Consider the following 16,804-nt stretch of genomic DNA (forward strand, 5'->3'; position numbering starts at 1 on the left):
TGCAAAATTTGTTCTATGTTGACTATTTTCAACAAATTGTAATATCCTCTATTTTATTTTTGTTTTTCAACTTTAAAGTTTAAACTCATCCTTCAATCTTCAGCATGCACTTACAAAAAGAATCAATCCGGACCTACATGCAGAGGTCACAATAAAAAAGGTTTTTTATTTAAATAAATTATTTACAACCCTATTTACACGTGAATCCCCTAAATAGTTTTCTTGAACGTGAATTCCCTAAACCATATAATATATAAATCGTCCTAGGCTGGTGTGTGTTAATTAATATATAAAACATTGTACCATGGGACGATTTATGCATGAATTGCATAGGTGAATAGAACATAAATCGTCCCAGGCTAATGTGTTTTCGTAGTCACACATAAATCATCCTAGCCTAGTGGGTTTTATGTGTTTTCACCTAAAATTCACTACCCTGCCACGATTTACATGCATCTATGTAACCCTCAATCCCCTAGCACGATTTACGTGCAAGTCCCTAACCCACAACACCCTAAGACGATCTATGTGCAAATCTTTATCCCTCCCCTCCATTGCCCCTCCTCGCCGCTAATGGAGTCTCTCACAAATGAGACTTTACTCGTGGAAGGTAAGTAAGGTTTGGGTTAACAAATGAATCGTTCTAGGCTGCTGAGGGGTATTTATGCACGTAAATCGTGCTAGATTGGTGGGGGTTAGGTTTGCACATAAATCGTGCTAGGTTGGTGGGGGTTAGGGACTTGCACGTAAATCGTGCTAAGGGGTTGAGGGTTACATAGATGCATGTAAATCGTGGCAGGGTAGTGAGTTTTAGGTGAAAACACATAAAACCCACTAGGCTAGGACGATTTATGTGTGACTACGAAAACACATTAGCCTGGGACGATTTATGCTCTATTCACCTATGCAATTCATGCATAAATCGTCCCAGGGTACAATGTTTTATATATTAATTAACACACACCAGCCTAGGACGATTTATATATTATATGGTTTAGGGGATTCACGTTCAAGAAAACCATTTAGAGGATTCAAGTAAAATAGGGTTGCAAATAATTTATTTAAATAAAAAACCCAATAGAAAATCTTGTTTTTTATTTTTATTTATTCATTCTAAAAAATAATTAAATATTTATTATTGTGATTAGATACAAATTACCATCCAAGAGTATACAAAATGAATATTTATTATTATTAGCATTAAGCAAAGGATGGAAATGAGAGTAAGTTAGATTTGGTTTGATGAAAATTAGCGACAACAACAGTGTTTAGGGTTATGGCAAGAGGATTCCCACCACCTTCATCAACCAAAACCAACACATTTTCAGACTTGTCTTTAAGGAAAGACCGTGGCACATGATACCTGTTCCAACATATACATATATATACAATTAACTATTTATTTATTATAATATAAATTAAAGAAATCGAAGACTCACATGCACGTGCACGTATTTGTCTTTATGTGAAATTGTTAGTTAAAAATCGTTAAATAATTTAACATGTTTGAGTAAATTATTAATCTAACAGTTTTTAACTTATAATTTCACTATAAAGATAACTACACGTGAATTTTTACGGTAAATTAAATAATTGTGAGTAAGTTGGTTGGTTGCATGGACTTACATTGATTGTGAAGGGTTGCCTTTGGAATCATGGAATAAGATCCAATAGCGACCAATGCTCTCTCCATTAACCCAAACTTCACCTTTACCCATTGAGCTTAGGTCCAATGCAACAGGGTCATCACCCTCTGGTGTTTCAAATGTACTCTACAAATTAAATTCTCAATTACTCTTTATTCATAAAGAGAAAAAGTAATTTATACATTTAAAATATTGCATTAAATAAATTATCATTTCTCATCATAAAAAAGTTACAAATAAATAATTTAACTAATTTGATATTCATCACTAAAGATTAGATGTAACTAAAAAAATGAATCTAACCAGTTTTTCTAGCACTTTGAAATTAGAATTTTTTATATATATAAATCGGATGATAACTGTATATTTACGATATTTATTTGTATCCGATCCAAAATTTATGAATATTATCTCATCTGTAGAATTATTGAATTGGATAAGATCCGATTTACACTTTAATAAGATCAGATAGTGAATATTACTTTGATATCTCTGGATTCAATCCGAAAATCCACACATTTAATAAATAAATATATAATTGAATAATATAAATATTATAATTAAAAAATATGAACCCTAACTCAAACAATAATTCTTACGGAGCTGGCTTGGAACTCCAATTCAATCTTTGACGGATATTATATTTATTTTTTATATATATTAAAATTATGAGGGTTTAAATTTTATAATTAAAAATGATAATTTATTGATTCAAAATATCAATTTTATGGAGTCCCTCTTCGATAATGTCATCAAATCAAAGTTACACTTCCTGGTTACTCTGTTATGAAATTTAATGCATGTGTAAATTATAAGCAAAAAAAAAGAGACATTTAATTAGATATTGTAATAGTATTTTTTCCATTAAAGATTGTGAATATATGTAATGAAACCATTTGATGATTTGAAATAAATTAAACAAAATAAAGCATAAATCTTATGAGGAATTTTCACACATAATTTGGTCATAATAAATGATCTCTTACTATAATTATTATTTTGTCACATGTCATGTTTCTATGTTGCATTTTTGTACGATCATCATTAAATTTTTATGAACTTTAAAAGATTGTGTATTATTATTCTTGGATTAGAGGCAAAGCTTCATGTATTGAAATATTAAATAACAAAAATAAATAGCCAAAAATAACTAGAATTTACTTTATTTAATATTTATTAATTATTAATAATTAATAAATATTAAATAAAATAAATTTTAATTTTTTTATTTCTCTAATATTATCGGATATATAAATTTACCTTATACCAAACAAGCATCTGAGTGGTAATATTTTCCAGTGGAGTCCATTCAGTATCACTGCTATTTTGTTCTCTATATACTTGTGATTTCTCTCCCAATAATCCAACCTTTTTTGCAAGCCATGAATAATTTAAAACAAAAATGAATACCATCTTAGAGTGTGTTACTTAAATTATTTAACTAATAATTACTAATTATTTAGTAGAGTAAGAAAGAAGAATACCTGATATCCCCAAGTGGAATTGGTCAAACTAAGTGACTCTTGTTTACTACATTGGAGTTCCACATTCCTTAAGCCAGCAAATCTTTTTTCCAGATATGCCCCTGAATCCTTTCAATCAACACAACCTCACAAAATTGTTACACTCATTTTTTACCAAAAAAAAAAAAAAAACTAAAATTGTATTCAACGTAAAATAATCTTTAAAAATTGACAAAAATATCAATCATGAAATAATTTTGTTTTTGTTGACAAAAGAGTCTAACACAACGGTAAACATGATGTTTATGTGACAATCTTATATAATGTTACATTAACCTTTTTCATTAACAGAAACAGAAGAATTATTCAAAGATTAATCAATTTTGTCAATTTTTAAATTTTTTAGGAAATATTTTATTATTTTTATTTTTTAGATTATTTTTTACTATGTGTTTAAATATGGCATAACCAAAATCCTTATTATAAACATACCGGTAGTCCAACCATAACACTGAGGATAGAAAGGTTGTTTGTCCCTTCATTCACTGTAACTGCACTGTAACTGGGAGCTCTAATTTGAATGAATTCACATCATGATTTCCATGTGCTCCACCTAGTACATTTGAATTAATTAATTAACCACATAATTCAAATTAAACTAGCTAGGTTCATAACATGATATTGTGTGATTATGCAATCGTTTAATTATTCTGTCGGTCCTATAATTTTACTGAATTTTCAATTAGATCTCTAGTTATACTTTTTTTCTTTTTGATTAAGTCTTTATATCATATTAAATTGTATAATTAAGTCAAAATGTTAGAATTAACAGAATATTCCATTAAATAAAATAAAGAGAAAAGGACAAATAGGTCCTTAACCTTTTCATCCGCAGACATTTAAGTCCTCGAAGATTTGAAAATACATTTAAGTCCTTGACTTTTTCAAAACCTGAACATATCGATCCCTCATGTTCACTTGGGTCTATCAGACTTATCGGAAAAATCAAACGTGACTCCTACTGTACTGACCTGGTTGATACGGATGCATATGTGAGCGAGAGAGATTTTAAAATTGGACAAATTAGACTCAGGGATCGATATGTTCAGATTTTGAAGAGGTCAAGGACTTAAATGTATTTTTAAATCTTCAAGGACTTAAATGTCCGCGGACAAAAAAATTAGGGACTGATTTGTCTTTTTCTCTAAAATAAATATGCCTAACACTTGACAAAATATTTTATTAATTTTAACATTTTTGTCACGATAAAGACTTAGTTACAAAATCTAATATAGTATAGGTACTCAATTAAAAAAAAATATAAGAACTTAATTAAAAATTTAGTAAAATAATAGGAATCGATAGAATAATTAAACCTTATGCAATATTTAGGTACCTATGTATGTGGTGTTCACAAAAGCATGAGCAACATGTGCCCTGGACTCAACAACAAATGTTGGTTCGCTACAAGATAAATTATATTCAAACCTGCATTCATAAAATAATTAAACTAATTATTAAGAAGTTTGTTAGTTGTTCAAATTTTACAAGCACTATGAATGAGACAAATTAAATAACTAACCTAGTAGTGTACCAAAGGTAATCTGATTTGTCTTTAGTTGTATTCATTTGTTCAAGCAGAGTGTTTGATCTTAGTGTGGTGTCATCAAAATTTGGAATCACATCTTCAAATTTCTCCCAATCATCTATTGAGCTGAAGTTTTGTCTGTTAAAATAGATTCTTGTGTTGCTTGTTGTATTTACCTTCATTGTGGTTTAAACAATTAATTAAATAGATAATCACCAAAGACAAAATTGGTACATATATTTATCTTTAACTAAATTAAATTGAAAATTTAGGGTAAGTTGGATTTGTGTTTTTGTTTTTTGTATTTTTTTAATTTTGTGAAAAAAAAGAAAGAAAATGATAAATAAAAATAGAAAACAAAATTTTACATAGGGTAAAAGTATGTTTTTTGTTCTTAAAATTTGTATTTTCTTTTAAAAATATCTCTAATGTTTAATTTCATTCAATTTTGTTCTTAACGTTTTCGATTAATTTAATATTGTCCCTAACGTTTTTATTTATTTCAAAATTATTCCTAAACATTTTTTATTTTGTCGTTAACATTTTAAATTGAGGTGACGTTCAGGAATAATTTTGATACAAATTGAAAATGCTCGAGACAAAATTGAATATAATTAAATGTTGGGAATATTTTAAAAAAAAAATTATAAATATTAAAGATAAAAAATACTTTACCTTTTTAAATATAAAAAAACCGAAAATAAAAACACAAATGAAACACAAGGGTGTTATTTATTACTGGTTTAATTATTCTGTTGGTTCTTATAGTTTTCCGAAATTTTCAATTAGATCCCTATACTTTTTTTTCTTTTATTTGAGTCCTTGCACCAAAATTTTTTTTAATTGAGTCTCTACACTTTTTTTTCCTTTTATTTAGGTCCCTATACCAATTCTTTTTTTTTTAGTTGGGTCCTTATAAAATTAAGTCAATTACTACTAAGAGGGACTTAATTGAAAAAAAAAATTAGTGCAGGGACCAATTAAAAAAAAAAGTATAAGGACCTAATTGAAAATTTTACAAAAACTATAGGGACCAACAGAGTAATTAAACCTTTATTACCACTTACATTTGCTGTATTGAATGTCACATTTTGACAATCTGGTAAGATACTAATTGACTTAGGTAGCAATTCAAAGGTTTTGTTGCGGAATTGGACATTTGTGTTATTCACTCCATCATTGTTTATGAGGAATGCAACACATCCTTCATTTTCTTCTTCAAAAACATAACCCTGCTCAAAATTATTCTAGAATTATTGTTCAAATATTTAAGTTTCAATTAGTGAAACATTTTAGAGAAAGAAAATATGATCACCCACCTCTTGCAATTTACCTAAAGAGAAATTACTTTGAACTCCTTGCAACAAAGTTGAAGAGCAAGACTTGATTGCAGCATGCAATTCCCTAAGATGTCCCCACTTAGGTTGCCTCAACAAACCTAATAACAAATTTTGGAAAAATTAAGGTTCAAATGAGGTAGCAAAATAGTTTGAGTTTAATTTTGATACGAGATTAGTGTAAAACAGTTTTATATTAACATGTATTTAAGTTTTATTATGTGAAAAAAAATTGGTTAATTTTGACTTCTACTATCTCAAAAATAAGTTATTTCTTACTATGTCATAACACACCTAATTGAATATCTAGTATAAACAATTTTAAGCTCTTAAATGTATAGCAATTAAACTAAAATAGTTAATAGTGTACACTTACCATATTCATCAAGAGGGGCTTGATCATAATATGCTGTTATAACATAAGCAGAGGCTGTTCTCCCAAAGTTAGTTCCACCATGGTACTATTTCAGTTTGCAAACAACATTAATTAATTTAATTATACAAAGTTTAATTAAGATGGTTTAATAAAGAGTGACATTAGATGGAAAAAAATCTCGGAAAAATCTTTAAGAATTTGGCTAAAGAGTATAAGAAAGATTTTTTTTTTTTTTTTAATATTGAATATATTTGTCTCAATTCCTAAGTAGAGAGTGAAGAATCTAATAATTACTCATCGATGAAAACTTACCTGCGGTTATTTTTATGTAAATTTAATATTTAAGAACCGTTAGATAATTTGACAATTTTAATTAAATTATCATCTAACGATTCTCAATTCTTACCTTTACATAAAGATAACTGATGTGAGTAAGAATGATAATACAATTTGGACCCGCGACTATCTGCCCTGCCCTTGGACAAGACGGGAGCGCGGTTGGGGTTAGGGAATATATAATATATATAAAAAATTAATAAAATGATTATTAATACTATTTTATATTGTATTATTATATTTTTAATTTAATTCATGTTATATATGTGATTATGATTATTAAAATTTTAAAATTTAGTTTTGTTTATTGAATTTTGATAATTATAAAAGAGTATTATGATTCAGATTTTTACTAGATGCAAATAAAAACATAACGAATTTTATACGAATCATTATAAGACAAAATGGAATCCAATAAGACAAAAATCTACCCTTATTAATTTCATTGTCACCTCTACATGTGAGTTGGGCGAAAATGTGTTGTTAACAATTAATTTCGAACAAATAGCAAGAGAAATATTTGTGATCATATAAATTTAGGTTAAAGTCTTGTAGAAAGAGCAAAATGACTTAATATTTAAGAAGATGGATGGACCAACAGACATATAATACAAATTAAAGAGGGGGACCTTATATGAAGACAAAATAGAGTTTAAAAGTAAGAATACCATATAATAGTTGACATAGCTTCCATTTCTTGCAATAAAAAGAGTGACGTGAAATGCAATGTCTTGTGCAGATCTTATATATGGCAACCCACCATACACTTGATAACTTCAACAACAGGGTAAAAAAATGGAAACAGTTAATCATCTTGAAATTACTTTTTTATTAGATAATATAAATTTGTAATTTGGTCAAATAATTCATTTATCTATAAATAAACTATATATATCAGTCTGAAATGATGACTTGATATTTACACACACACAAAAAAGTTCTTAAACAATATAGTATATAGTAGTTTTTCTTGAATTTGGATTCTCTAAAGTTTTAATTTTACTTTAAAGAGTAAAAGTGTTATTTCTCACCATTTATTTTATAGGTGGGACCAATAATAAATATGAGAGAGAAATCATTCAAGGATAGAAGATTATACTTTACCCTCTAAAGTACAAATTTAAAATTTAGAGGATCTAAATTCGTTTTTCTTGGATCAAAGAATAAGAAATGAATAAATAGGTAGATATTATGTATTTTATTACGTTATTTATGGATTTTTTTTTTTTTAAGAATTGTTGAACTTACAAAGAAGTCCAGTCTTCGGTCCACAATTTGGGCTTGTTGGGCGAGTTTGGGCCTGGAAAGGTTTCTCCACATCTCATGCCATTACATGTATTGATCTGCATGAATACCATGACAACCTTAGAAAAATTTACACTAGAAAACAAAAATAAATAAAAGACCTTACAAGAAAACTATTGAAAAAACAAATTGCTAATTAAGGTTTTAAGTTTCCTATTTTGTTTTGGTCTAAGGTATATAAGGTTAATAACGGTGACTAATCTCCTTAGTAATAACTAATATATATTTTGAGAACTCAAACTCCTAACTAAATGTTTAAGAAGCCCAATTAATTAGTAGCTATGCTATACTCCATGATTCCTAATTAGTGAATTACAAAAAATTATTAAGACTCCTACTAAAAACTAAGTACCCCTCTTATCACTAATTCCTAAACCCTAATACTTTTTAGGTTTTAGCATCAAAATGTCAATAGACCTAGCTGAAGCAACAAATATTACCTAACTTATTTTTGTAGCAAAAACTGTACTAAGGATTTAACTTCAAAACACTAAATTCAACATACTTTTAAATAGAGGTAGCAAAGCGGGCTAGCCCGCCCCAACCCGCCCAGTCCCGTCTTGACCCGTCCTATAAATAGGCGGGCCGGGTAACTAAGATAGACTCAAAATACTAGTTCGCCTCGCTTTATGGCGGATTGGCGAGTCGGCGGGTTAGCCTGTTTTACTCGTTTTTTTTTTTTAAATAAAATTCATTAAAATTAATCAAAAATTAATAATTAAAAAATTAAATACAAATAAAAATATTCAAATTATAATATAATTTTTTTATTATCTTTTTTTTTAATTTTTAACTTCAATAAAATTATTTAAAATAATATTTGTCAATAGAATCATCTTTATTTTAAAAAATAAGTCACATAATTTGAGCATATATATGAAATTGTAAAATAAAATAAATTAAGTTAATAACTAAAAGAAGAATAAAAACAAAAAATAAAAAAAAGTATTTAAAAATTCTATAATTATTACTTTTATAATAGTAATTACTCTTTTATTTAATAAAAAAATAAAAATAAAAATCTCCAGTCCAGCCGACCGGTCCGCCCCGCCTCACCAAAACCCGCCAATTTGGCGGTGTGGGTTTGGCGAATTTTTTTTTATTTAGTGGGCTCTAAATCCTAACCCGACCCACCTTTTTACTGGATCCACCCGACATATTCGACCCGTTTTGTCACCCCTACTTTTAAAATTATAGAGATTAAAATAAATAAATATCTAAAAATATATAATTAGATAACTCTCTTCTTTCTTCTTTTTTTTTTGTGTGTCTCTTGATTTAACCCATGAATCGTGAGCTTCATTTAAAAATTTATCATTTGCATTAAATTGCTACATATACAAAATAAAATTTAAATTTTTAACACTTATTTAAAAAAATTAATAAATTAATTATTAGACCAACTTAAATTAATTATAATTTTTTATTTTTTACAGTATTTGCTAAACATAAACGGAGTGAGTAAACTAACCACTGGATGAGGAGCATCAGTTTGCTTGCACATAACCCATGGAACACCAGTGTCAAGGCTCAGTGCCATTTTTGCAGCCCATTGAACATACTGTGGTCCTCCCACACCGAATGACCTTTCCACGTTTTGATATTCGTTTTCAATCTACCATTAATTTAATTTTATTAGTTATGATTAATTAAAAACAAATTAAAACTCATTAAATTAAATTTATATAATAATAACTTGGAACCATACCTGTGACAATATAATTGGGCCTCCTTGTGAAGCATATAAGCCCTCAGCTTTCATCATGTTCACTATTTTTGTTGTAAAATTTTGCATGTAGAACTACAACATTAGGAATTTTAGAATATACATATTATAATGTGTTATACAATAATGTTGTCTTATATTATATCCTTAATTTAAATAGCATATACCTTGAATGGTTCATTGTCCGTTCGGTAAACAATTCCAGGCACATCATGTAACCAAAATGGGAATCCCCTACATATTTATTAACATTATTTTGATTTAGTTATAAGTGATTTTAGGGGGGGAAAATGAATACAGAAATCAGTCAAAAATAAATTGTGTTTCTATCTCTATACTTATTTTTTATTAATATATTATAAATTATAATTGTTCATTTTTTTAGTAGATAAAAGTTCAAACAAGTTTTATTATGAGATAGAATATTTTGCTTAATTTTATATTTATTTGCTCCTCGGTGAAATAACTAATTACCAAACAGAACTTTGATAGAGAAAATGTTTTAAGATTATAAATTATAACCTATGAAACTTGAACATTAATATTTAATTAATTAACAGATACAATAAAACTATAAAAAATTAAAGCGGTTTTTGTTATAAATATAAGGTTTAATTATTCTATTAGTCTTTATAATTTTATTAAATTTGTAATTAAGTTCTTATATTTTTTTTTTTCAATTAGGTCTCTACACTATTTTTTATTTTGTAATAAAATTATTTTCAATATAAAAATATTAGAATTAACTAAATATTTTTTCACAAATTTAAGGTATCTACAATCAAGAGTTTAATTAGATTTTTTATCACATATTTTTTGAAAAAAATATTTCGTTAATTTTAATATTTTTGACATAAAAAATAACTTAATTATAAAATTAAAAATATCATAAACTTTTTGGGATTTAATTAAAAAAATATTATAGAGATCTAATTGTAAATTTGGTAAAACTGATCCATAATCAATAGAGTAATTAAACCTAAATATAATACCCGTATGTCCATTCACTCTCAATGAAAGGTCCAATTCTGAGGCAAACATACAAGCCTTGAGCTTGGATTTCCTTTATGAATCTGACCAAGTCATATCTACCACTGAAATCATACTGTTGCATTGTATGTAGTATTTACATTCTAATTAATCACTTTTAATTAATAAAATTATTATATCAAGTATAATAATATTTCTCATGAGAATATTGAATAGCTACCTGTCCAGGTTGAGGCTCGTGTAAATTCCAAAACACATAGGTTTGAATAACATCCAATCCTCCTTCTTTGGCTTTGCCTATCAAATCTGGCCACATCTGCAACAATTTTATTCAAATCATCTAAATTATTTATATGTAAAATAATAAAATTATAAAAGCCTTGCATAGGAATTGACTCATACACCCCAAGTTGCAAACCTAATAAAACTTAACTAACTAACCAACCATTTAAAATTATATATCATATATTCATATCCCGTGATACAATAGTAAAATTGCAAGCTTTAATTTGTGGATGAAAAGAGAGGCTACGGGACAGCTTTATTTATTGTTGTAAAAAGGATATTTTTAAAAAATAAAATAAAATAAAATAAAAATTTTAAAAGGATTTTTTTTTTTAAAAAAAAGAAAGAAAAATGGCCATGTGTTAATAATTTAATATTGATCATGGAGGAGATGGAAGGATGAAGCTAGAAAGGATAATGAATTATCACAAGCTTCAAAATTTGGACTTTTTTCATTTTAAATTGACTATTTAGTAAAATAAGGGTAGAATTATTGAATAATGGAGTTCAAAATAATTATGAGCTTCTTCTTTCATAAAAAATTCTCTTGCTATATTTATATAGTCGCTGTTGTCAATTATACTACGTGTATATTAAAATCAGTTATTAATATCAATCACTATTATAAAATATATATTAAAATATAAATATACATTAAAAATGAATTAAATTATATATATATATATAATATATATATATATATTTATACATAATAAATATATTATGCCAGCATAATATATTATTAGTGTCTAATTTTAAGAAAAAATTCTCAATTTTATCCTAAAAATTACATTCGAGTTTTAATTTAGTCGCTAAATTTTTTAAATTTTAATCACGTTAGTTTCTATGATAGTTTCCGTCACAGAATCAATTGAAAAGTTTAAGAACTAAATTGAAGTAATTAAAATTTCAAAACCTAAATTAAAGTTTGAGTGTAACTTCAGGATCAAATTAAATATTTTTTCTTTTAATGTATAAATAACATTTTTGGCTGTTATTTCTAGGTGCTAGCTAGCTACATTTGCATTCTATGGTTCTAGCTAGTTCTACAATTATGCCGGCAATAATAAAATGACATTAATTTCTCAAATGGTTTGTGAATTGTTCAGCAAGACCTAATAAGTATTTAAAACTATAAATAAAAACACTATATATAATGAAAAAGAAAAAGAAAAATTTTATGGATTCTTACTTAATTTTTTTTCTTGTAGTGAAATGTTATTTTTGCTAACAAGTAGTCTAAAGATAATTATTAAAAATATGAAAGTATATATCTTTTTAAGAATTTTAAATTATTTTTTTTTAGTAAAAAGTATTATATTTCTTTTGACTTAATAACTAATAAGTAACAAAAACATTGGTCAGTTTAGTAAAGTTTTTGAAACAAATACTCTATTGAGTATTGACTGCATAGAAATTATACTAATTGACTGTATCGAAAATAGACATTCCAAAAAACAATAACAAAAACAATTACCACTCCCACCATCCTTATCTTAGGTTTTTTTTTTTTTTTTTTTTTTCACATGAATAAATTAAAGATAAATCAATGTTGCAGCAATTTTGTTAAACAAAAATCAAATACCAAAAACTCTTCTTTTATTATTTATGTAAATCGTATTAAACGAAAAAAATATGTATTGAATTTTGATTTAGAAAAATAATGTAATATTGATTTCTCTTTAACTTATTTATATAAAAGGATAAAGTATTAAATTGATCCCTACGTTTGGGCGTAATTTTATTTTGGTCCTTAAGGTTTAAAGTATTCTATTTGAATTCAAAAAAGTTTCATTTAGCTTCAATTTAGTCCCACCGGAGGTCAAAGATAAATAATTAATGAAATGTCCTAAATGACAGCAGTATAAGGACAAGATCGATAATCTAGAGAATAAATACAAGCTCCAAAGGCACAAAATTAACCGTGAATACATTAATACATTTATTTATCATTTTTCTTATAATTAAAATGAAATATTTTCTATAAAACTAAAAAAAATGTTAAATATATGTATTGATGCATTCACGATTGATTTTGTGCCTCTAGAGTTTGTACTTATTCTCCAAATTATCGACCTTGTTCTTATACTACTGTCATGTAGGATATTTTGTTAATTATTTATCTTTAACCTCATGATGGGACTAAATTAAAACTAAATAAAATTTTTTTGGATTCAAATAGAACATTTTAAACCTTAAGAACCAAAACAGAATTACGGCCAAATGTAGAAGACTAATTTAGTACTTTACCTATGTAAAAAAAAACCTTTTATCTTCTAATGTATAATAATGTACAGAACACTATTCAATCAATATTATTCAACTTATTAGTTATTACACTCTCTCTCTCTACCCTGATTTTGTAATTTGAACAACCCCACCAAATTTATGAGATTCAAAATTTGGCTTCATGTTAACATACATATCCTTAGACATGACTTTAAAGCCAACCTTTTACCAGAAAACCAAACCCTTTTTCTTTATGGAATGCTTACTAATCAACACATCATCAAACCCATCCCCTTATTGAGATTTAAACAAAAATAAAAATAAAAAATAAAAACTTGAAATAATGTGTATAGATGTAGATTATGTCATTGATTACAAAAGAAAGACACAAAAACTATGATGAACAGAAGAATAATATTGAATGAAATTCTTAATGGCAATGTCGAAAAAATGAGTATAATACTGAGTAACCAAATTATATTCTGAGAGTTTAACTATAAACCAAAAACTTCCAGAGAAAAAAAAAAAAAAGGAAATGAGAAAAGCAAAAAAATACATATACCTTCGGAGTGCTTCGAGGATAATGAATAGAGCCAGAGAAGAGGAGTTTCCTCTGGCCATGAATGAGTAAAGACCTTCCATCATATGTAACACCATCTTCTTCTCCTCCAACAGTGAATGTGAATAATGACACCATCATCACCATCACAAAAACCTTCCACTTTTCCATCTTCAATATACCTCTTACAATATTAATGCCTTCTCTACTCTGCCCAATAAATACACCAAACCTATATATATATAAAGTAAATGTTAAGAATACAATAATTTAAAATTATTTTATTTAACTTAATTTTTATAATTTATACATATAATATTTATAGTTATATACTTATTATATTTAGGTTTAATTATTTTGTTGGTTTTTATAATTTTATAAAATTTGTAATTAGGTTTTTATATTTTTATTTTTAATTAGATATTTATATTATTTTTAATTTTATAATTAAATTCTTGTCAGTGTAAAATATGTTAGAATTAATACAATATTTTTTCATAAATTGAAGATACATACCGTTAAGAACTTAATTAGATATTTGATTATATATTTTTTGTGAGAAATATTCTATTAATTTTAATATTTTTTATACGAAAATAATTTAATTACAATGATAAAAATATTGTAGGGATCCAATTGAAAAGAAAAAAATGTATAAAAACCTAATTACAAATTTGATAAAATTATAAAATCAATAGAATAATTGAACCTTATATTTAATATTATGCATTTATTCTTATGATAATTAATCAATGAAAATAAAAGCTAAAAAAAATAAGTTATAACTACTTATTGTTTCCAAATTATGGCTCCAAATATTTTTGATGTATAATTGTTAGAGAAAAATTAAATTAAACTTAGGAGACATGTGAGAGTCACAAATGAATAATTGAAGTAGGTGAACAGAAATTTTTGTGATTGTGAGAGGGTGTGATTGGGACTAGGTTTTTCTTTCTAATGTGACATACCAAATTCCTGGGTCTTATTCAAGAAAAAAGAAGGACATACACGAGAAACAGTTGGAATTATTCCTTTTTGCCATAATAATAATAATAATAATAATAATAATAATAATAATAATAATACAAACACACACTTCTGGCACACTTTAACTGAATCAAGTGGTTTAATTTAGCATTTCTTCCCATTAATAACATAAAAAATGTGAATCTCATGAATAAAATAAAAGAAAAAATTTTAAGGGTAAGTATAACTTATTATTTATAGATAATATTTTATTCGTCAGCTCAATTTTTTTAATCTAGTAATTCGATAATATATTTTTAGTTCATACTATATTAAATATTGTCAGTTAATTATTGGCTAAAAATATATTTAAATAGATTCTTAAAAAATTTTGCATCAAACATTTTTGTTTCTAAACAAATTTTATTACGTTAAAGTCCCTAAATTTTATAAAAATAAGATATATAGTTTCTTTTGTCATATTTTAACAATCTATTTGTTTAAATGATTAAGGTAAAAATTTATATGTCTTACTTTTATAAAATTTAGAAATTTCAATGTAATAAAAAAAATTTAAAGACAAAAACATCCGACATAAAAAATTTTAAAAACTTATTATTTAAATATATACTCATCAATTTTACTGGTCTTCTAGTATTTTTTTAAATAAAATATATAATAAAGGCAGATAAACATTTTACGCTACACGTTATACATACAATGTTTGGTCAATTTAGTGCGAGTGTGACGCTGTATAAAATAACACATTTATATTTATAGCATTTATTTAAATAGCTTTTATCATATTCTGCCTCTATAACATTTATCCAACAAGAAAAGGTAACAAATGTAATATCACATTTTTTTTATATCGTTAATATAAAAAATGCAGAAACATATATGTGCAGAAACGGCAACCTATTATTGTTGTTGTTTTACACGTTAACTTAGCGTGGCTGAGTAGCAAGCAAGGGTCACATTGAGTGGTGAATGTGATTATCTCTCAATTTTTAAGCTAACTTCGACAAATTAAGTGTCAATTATCAGTTCAGAAGAAGTTTAAAAAATGACAAAGATATTATTTTTTTTCTTAAATGACTGAAACTTTTAAAAATAATTAAATACAGACAAGAAATCAAAATTTTAACTCATTTTTTTCTATGCACCTTTAAGTAGTTATTCAAATATTTTTTCGAAAAAATCAAATCAAATATATAATAAATCATTTGCTTAAATTATTTGAGAGTTTATTTATCGTTTGTATTATTTAAAAGTTTTTGAATATTATTTTGGTGATTTATCTTATTGTAATTAGACACGATTATATATATTGATTTTTATGATATTTCTCAATTCGATAGGCTAAAACACTAATTTTTTAAAGGATTTTTCATCGAATAATGGGTTGTTATATGTATAAAATGAAATTCGAACTCATGACACTTGTTTAAGTATACTAATAAACTAATTACCAAATCAGCTAATTTTTTATTATCAAATATAATGACCACTCGACTAACTTAAATTAGTTGTATTGATTATTCTTTTAATGTATTTTTTTTTTAAATTAAGATGGGGCGAAGCTCTGTTTTTCTAATGTTAATTAAACATTTTTTGGGTATTATGTTAATTAAACATTTTTTAATTCTTTAGTAGAGTCTTATAGCCATTGCCCAAATTAGTTTTAAAGCATGAGTAAGAAATATCCCCCCATTAGCTTGTTTTTTTTTTTGTTGGAAGTCACTCAAGAGTCAAAGGTTCCTTCAAGCATTAGAGAAGGCCCAAGCCCAATCAAGCCCATGGGCCGAAAAACATCACATATAATTAAACTAAACTAGTGGAAAATAGTAAAATACGCATGATTGGTCCCCTATAAAACAATAATTAAGGGGACAACATAAGAAGGTGAGGTCAAGTTTGGCAGCCACTATTGAAGGATGAAGAACCTTCCCAGAAACTATAACCTTTGATAGAGACTATGATGTTCATTTCACTTGG

General features: G+C 26.2%; 1 pseudogene; it reads right to left on the bottom strand.

The window, feature by feature from the left end:
• Nucleotides 1-1,168: 1,168 nt before the first annotated feature.
• LOC148550055 (beta-galactosidase 6-like) lies at nt 1,169-14,030 on the bottom strand (annotated as a pseudogene).
• Nucleotides 14,031-16,804: the final 2,774 nt, after the last annotated feature.

The sequence above is a fragment of the Arachis ipaensis genome, chromosome B8, assembly GCF_059453495.1.
Source record: "Arachis ipaensis isolate K30076 ecotype BB chromosome B8, ASM5945349v1, whole genome shotgun sequence".
NCBI classification, from domain to species: domain Eukaryota; kingdom Viridiplantae; phylum Streptophyta; class Magnoliopsida; order Fabales; family Fabaceae; genus Arachis; species Arachis ipaensis.